This window comes from Triticum dicoccoides, chromosome 4A, assembly GCF_002162155.2.
Source record: "Triticum dicoccoides isolate Atlit2015 ecotype Zavitan chromosome 4A, WEW_v2.0, whole genome shotgun sequence".
Classification (NCBI taxonomy): domain Eukaryota; kingdom Viridiplantae; phylum Streptophyta; class Magnoliopsida; order Poales; family Poaceae; genus Triticum; species Triticum dicoccoides.
Genome location: NC_041386.1, coordinates 748632502 through 748639563, shown reverse-complemented (window position 1 = coordinate 748639563; position 7062 = coordinate 748632502). Strand labels below are relative to the sequence as shown.

The following is a 7062-nucleotide window of genomic DNA, read 5'->3' as shown; positions in this document are numbered from 1 at the left end:
CAGTGGGAGCGTCGATTGTTGATGTTGATGAAGTTGAGCACTGGGCATGCATAGACAGACAAAGTTGATGTTGACGAGGTACGACACCAGGCTTGCCAGACCCGAGGAGACGACGTGAACGAAGACACGCGTCGGTGTTGCCAGCACCGAGCATGAGTTGTACGCCTTGTAGAGGGGGCTACCAGACAAGGACTCCATGACGATTGCGGCGCCAATCGGCGCGAGGCCAATGTCGCCTGCGGTGGTTGGAGTAGATGAAGTGGTTGGGGAAGACGACGGCGACGCTGGCGATGAGCTGGTGCTGGACGAAGACAAAGAGGTGGATGGAGGTGGCGGCGGCTACGCCGGCCTGACGGCGGCGGCTGTATTAGGAGCGCGGCATCGGCACTCGAAGTAGGCGAGGAACCCGATAGCGTGACGAAGACCAGCGCAGCTGGTGGCATTCCCGCACCTAGGGAGGCGACGCGACGCATACCACGTAGAAGTCGAAGTGTGGGAACAACTGAGTGGACCGCGTGCCGCGGCGCTATGGCCCGAAGGGGCGAGTAGCGGCGGAGCGCGGGTTGGGCGATGGTGGGAAGACCTTAGGGCGGCGGTGTTGACCGCGTGCCGCGGCCCTATGGCCTGAAGGGGCAACACAGTGGCGCTCGTGGGTGGGTGCAGCTACGGGGAGAACCACGGGGGCGGCGGTGCCGCGGCTCGACGGGGTGATGCAGCGGTTGGACGTTGCTCGATCAATGGAGGGGCATGTTGTTCTCTGCGACGACCTTCATGGGACCTGTGAAGGCTCATGCAACCGACTGATCGGGTCGATCGCGCGGTGTGAATGGAGCTGATTGTGGGCAGGTAGGTGATCAATCCGATCACAGACGGGGTCGGGGACTCTACTCAGTGATGAGGTCGATGTCACGGACGGTGAAGTGGGGTGGTTGGGCAGACCAAGGCGACAAAGACCGGCGGGAGACGGCGAGCGGATGAGCACGTCCAGCACCCAGTGCCCAAGCGGCCAACGTAGCGCCGGTGCCCGAGTGGTCAATGCAGCACTGACGCCCGAGCGGCCAACGCAGCGCGGTGCGTGAGGCGGCCATGCATACACAGCAGAGGCGGGAGGTGGTGGTGAAGTACTGAAGTCCCAATTGGAGCAGGGTAGTGAAAAGCGACGGGCGGGCAGATGCGCGAACTACGACCATGATGGTCGCCGCGTTGCGCGAGGCCGCCTAGTCGATGAAAGAGGCCGGGTGGTCGCGCCGGTGTCGGAGTAGAGGCGCGGAGTTCGGTGGCGGCGGCAGGCGATGCAAACCAATCGTAGACCGGAAAACAAAAGAAATAAAAAAAACGTCAATCAAGACGACGCCGGAAGAGAGAAAAATCTGAATCAAAGGACTTGGAAAAAGACTCTCTAGCTAGTGCAGCCGGTCAACATGACCGACGGACGAACCCTAGGTACGGTCGGCGTGTCCCCTGGTGGAGATCATGGGGATCGACCACCCCGGGGCCAGCACGGTGCGGAAGCGGCGGTGGCTAGGGTTTTGGATCGGTTAGGCTGATACCATGTTAGAAGGGATAGAGGGTAATGCGTTGGATGTATTATTGAGCCTCGAGGATGAATATATATTGAATGCAAGATTTGATTGGCAAGACACCTCCTAGAGATAAGATGGAAACAATTCCTATACAATCCCGAAGAATATCTAAATACCAAATATATCTCTAACATAACTGAATATATGAGTAACAAATTTCCTCACCCATCAATAACCCCCTCCAATCTCCTAAATGTCCCCAGCGCTCGCGTTGCTGAGGAAAACACCCCACCCTCTTTCTCCCGCCCTCGCGCCGACTTCATTCCTGTCGCCGCAGCCACCACGCTCCACAGCCGCTAACGACGACCGGCCATCCTGCTGGAATGGATAGCCCGGATCTTTCCACCACCCCGTCGACCACTGCCGCCAGCATGTCACTGCCGCCAACCGGCCCCATGCTGCCGCCCACGCCGAAGGAAAATTTGGGGATGAAAGAAGTCCACCGGGTTCAAGCTCCGGGTACAACCGCGGCAAAGGTCGCCGAGGTGGCGACCGCCTCTCCGGCAACGGTGCGCCACCCTCCTGCTGCTCCTGCCGGAGCCAAAAGAGCTAGAAAACTGATGGCAGTGGCATCGGCCCTTGCCGAGCAGGCCGCAAAGAAGAAGAAGGCCACAACGGTGCCCCGTCCACGGCTGGCTCCTCGTGCAGCGTCTCCGGTGACTCCTACGACACTGCTCCTGAGGTGAAGGGTCGCAGCCACCAAGTCCTCGATGAAATTCCACAAGACAGTGAAAAACATCTTTCACATTTCGGCCAAAGGTGATTGTTGGTGGCCGATGGTGATGTAGTTTGTTTGTTTTGTGGAAGCCTCTCTTCGGAATGGTGGTGGTGGCTGAAGGGGTGGTGGCCATGGGGGTGGTGGTGGTGATGGTACTGGCCGAGAGTATGGTGGTGGTGGTGGCGGCGACTGAGAGGATGATGGTGGACGAGATGATGATGGTGGTGGCAGCAATTGGTAGGCTTGATCCACAATATATACGTGTTATGTTTGTGGTGCTTTTGTATCAAACATTGTGTTTGAAGTGATGCCTTTTGGGTGAACTATGCATGTATTTATTTGAAAATAACGATGATGAAATGTTATGACGGTTGCAAGTTTTAATTTTAATATTTTTATGATATATATTGTGAAGTGTTTGAAGTTTATGTGGCTGGAACAAAAATTCTATACAATTTTTTTACTCCAATATAGTTTAGGGATCGGTTAGGTGAGCCACCTACAGAGGAGGAAAATATTCCTCTAACTTTAATCGTCCGAATCCTCTATTAACTTTTAGGGGATCGTTTAGTGTTGCCCTTATACCCTGCAAAAGCAGTTTGCCTCTTAAATTCCTATGCGCTACAAATACATTATATGTACAAAAGTGAATACATTTCCTCTTGTAAGATGGTGTTTCATTAGACGACAAACTTGCTCAGCTACTCGACCTCATAAGAGGCAGCAAAACAAATTGACATATCACTGGCCGCACTAGTCACTGGCAACAGGCCTAGATCTAAGCATGACAGAGGTTATCTGTCAGGTGTCAACAAACACTTGAGTATTTGGTGCATACGTTTTTTCATAATTTCACAAAATTACTGGTAATTGCAAACACAAATTCTCATTCCGGCCAGCTATTCAAATGGAATCCTTTTAACTAATTTTTTATTTGTTTTCATTATAGGTGCTGAGCTACTTCACTCCCAACAGCCCGATTATTTTTCGTCTCTCCATGAGCAAGAAGATGAAGGATGTCCTGGCAATGATAGATGAACTCGTCGTGGAGATGAACATTTTTCACTTCCTACAACATACCGATGCACCAAGCGTTGTTCATACGCAAACACACTCTCAAGTCGATGAATCGGAGATTGTGGGCAAACAAGATGAGAAGGAACAATTGGTCAAGATATTGCTCAACCTCTACGACAGCAGTAACGATGATAATAGTAATGTCATTGTGCTCCCCATAGTTGGTATGGGGGGAATTGGTAAGACCACCCTTGCCCAACTTGTGCACAATGATCAGAGGGTGAAGCATCATTTTGAGTTGGTCATATGGGTTAGTGTCTCCGACAAGTTCCTTATTGAAGAGATAACCCGATCTATAATAGAAGTGGCCATGATGAAGAAGTGTGATTTGACTCAGATGGAGGCACTACAGAAGGATCTTAGGCAGGTGTTGGACAACAAAAGGTACCTCATTATACTCGATGATGTTTGGAATGAAGATAGGCATATGTGGGATGCTATGAAATCATTGCTATGCTCACATGCAAGCTCAGGTAGTGCTATAATTGTGACAAGCCGCAGTGACCGAGTTGCTTCTGTCATGGGCACACTTCCTCCACATCAGATATCAGTTTTAAATGAGGATCAATCATGGGAGCTTTTTCAGAGAAACGCATTTGGAAAGGAAGTGGAAAAGAAAGAGGAATTAATTTCAATGGCTAAGAGTATTCTTCAAAACTGTAAGGGGTTGCCTCTTGCTATCAAGACCATGGCAACTTTACTTGGTTCGAAACATCACAGTCTCTGGCTTTCTGTTCTGGATAGTGATGTCTGGAAGAATGACATTCTTGCAACCGGGATTTTACCTGCACTGCAACTAAGCTACGATCACTTGTCGCCAGAAGAAAAAATATGCTTTTCCTTTTGTGCTATTTTCTCCAAGGATAGCCCATTGGATAAAGACATGTTAATCCAGTTGTGGATGGCAAATGACTTTATTGCGTCAGAAACAAGAGGCCAACAAATATTTGATTTGCTAGTTTGGAGATGTTTCCTCCAAGATGTGGATATTGACAGGAGACTGCTCTCCAGATTTCAAGATGGGTTCATCCATCAACCAACTACTTGCAAGATGCATGATCTCATGCATGATCTTGCTGAATCCGTAGGTGGAAATGATTGCTCCATTCTCGGAGGATCTTCATCACATCAAGAAATCCATGCTAATTCATTACATCATGAGGTTCAACATCTGTCATTTGATTATGTCAGTAACAATACTACTGCAGCCATGAAGAAAATTCTAGCTCCTCGAGCCCGCACAATATTAGACCAAGGGGAGTCTCCTTGGTTTATGAACAAGTCTCTGAGTATGGCCCTGTCAAAATTCATGTCCTTGCGAGCATTGAAGACATTCTCAATCAGTACACACATGACAAACTTGAAACATCTTCGTTATCTGGATTGTTCTGATTCCGATATATCTGCACTACCTGAAGCCACAACCATGTTGTATAGCTTGCAAACATTGAAGCTCATTGGTTGTGCACAACTTAAGAAATTACCAGAAGGTATGAGATATATGAGCAGTCTTCGCCACATCTTCCTTGTTGGATGTTCTAGATTGGAGCGCATGCCACAAGGTATTGGTCAGATGAATTCTCTGCAAACATTGACGAGTTATGTCATTGATAGTGACACAGGGCGTGGAATTGATCAACTGAAAGATTTGGATCTAGGTGCTGATCTTTATTTGACTGAGCTGAGAAAAGTGCATAATGCAGAAAATGCTGAACAAGCCAACATGTCCACCAAGCATAATTTGAAACGATTAGCACTCAATTGGTATGGAGATTATAGCACGAATGTTGGATATGAAGTAGATACTATTGCAGAAGAAATATTAGAGGCCATTCGCCCTCACAAAAGGCTTGAAGTTTTACAGTTACATAATTATACCGGTGCGAAACTGTCATCGTGGATGCACAACCCTACACTGTTAGAACATCTCAGTGAACTTTCTCTGAGTAGCTGCCAGAACTGCAAGGATCTTCCACCATTATGGCAGCTGCCCTCCCTCAGGCACTTGGATTTGTATAATTTGGATAGCTTGACAAATATATGTGTTGGCGGTGACGACTCAGACAATGAGGAATCCTGCATTTCTGCGCCACCATTCTTTCCTAGATTGGAAACCATGGTAGTTTCTGACATGCCTAAGCTAGAGAGATGGCACAAGAAGGTGGCAGGACAAGTAGCGTTTGTATCATTCCCTCAACTCAAGCAGCTCTATATTTATCGATGCCCTGTGCTAGCAAGCATGCCCAAGATGCTCCCTTTGCTTGAAGATCTACAAGTGAAGTGGCCAACAAGAATTCCCCTTGACCATCTGATGAATCTATCTGTGCCATTAAATCTTGAGTGCAAATGTGACATTTCAGTGGAACCCACAGTTAGTTGGCAGCTTATTGACCTTCATTTCTTCAGGCTTGGTGACTCGTGCGTGTCACTGAAACTCAAAGGTTTGATAGAAAATGTAGAGCGCTTTGATGAGGAGCTGAATACAATACCTAGCAGATTTATTAAGGAGCTGGATATAGTAGATTGCGACTACCTTTTCTCTTCGGAACCATCCCAATTACAACGGAATATATGGAACCATTTTGGTTTTGTTGATAGAATGCAGATTTCATTCAACAATAATATGGTAGAATGGCCTGCGGTAGAGTTGAGAAACTTGAATCATCTTCGGTGTCTAGAATTGTCTGATTGTTCCAACTTAACTGGTTCATTTCCATCAACAATATCTGAAAATGCCATGCCTCCTCGACTCCAGGAATTTTCAGTTGCAGAGTGTGGAAATTTGGTGGAGGTACCAAAGTTGCCTACATCTCTTGAAAAATTGCACATCACTTCTTGTCCCAAACTGGTGTCCATGCCAACAATTCTTGGTAACGTCAAAAAATTGAAAGAGCTCAGTGTGATTGATTGTGACGCTCTGAAGACGTTTCCAGATGGAATGTATGGAGTCACTGCGCTCAAGAAGTTGTGGGTGGACCGGTGCCCAAGGGTAGAGACACTGCCGGAGGGACTCGTGCAACAGCTCCCAGCCCTCGAGGAACTATGGATTACGTACTGCCCCTACTTGGAGGAAGCTTTCTCAAGAGGAGGCCCTTACTGGAATTTGGTTCAGGCAATTCCATGGAGAACAGTTGGCGTTTTCTGGGATGAAGGAAGCCCCATTTGCAGTGGCGGAGTTAGCCCGTTAAATGGAACGCTCCAGCCATTTGCTAAATGCTTCGCTTGCCTTTGATTACAATTATGTATGTGTGGTAGGATTGATGTATTTGTTGAGTACAACCTACCAACTTGATGTCTTTGTATCTATTATTAAATCATGCTGATGTGCAAACTGTTACAATTGTAGCTCTGCCATGCATAGATTATAGAGTATTTTCGTAGCAAAAGTTATGATCGCCTGTATGTTGCTGGTTCAGTGCAAAAAGGAAGAAAAACATTTGTTGCCTACAACAGAACTGAGTCTTGTTGCCCTCTGTACTTGCTGTATGTCCTTACTGTTTTCGTCGAGCAGCTGCAGCGCGCATTGAATCCACCAAAGCAGGTGTCCGTGAGCGAACAAATGAGGCAGCCAATAGAAACAATTGTCTTTACTAAATCCGACCAAAAATGTGGAAGCAATGAAATGAGGGAAATCAGTTTAACTGAAATGATAATACAAATACTTATTCCTCTGTTCTTTTTTCC

General features: G+C 47.6%; 1 pseudogene; it reads left to right on the top strand.

Annotated features, from left to right (window-relative positions):
• The window catches only part of LOC119288438, an 8016-nt pseudogene extending 1297 nt beyond the window's left edge, over positions 1 to 6719 (top strand).
• The last annotated feature ends 343 nt before the right edge of the window (positions 6720 to 7062 follow it).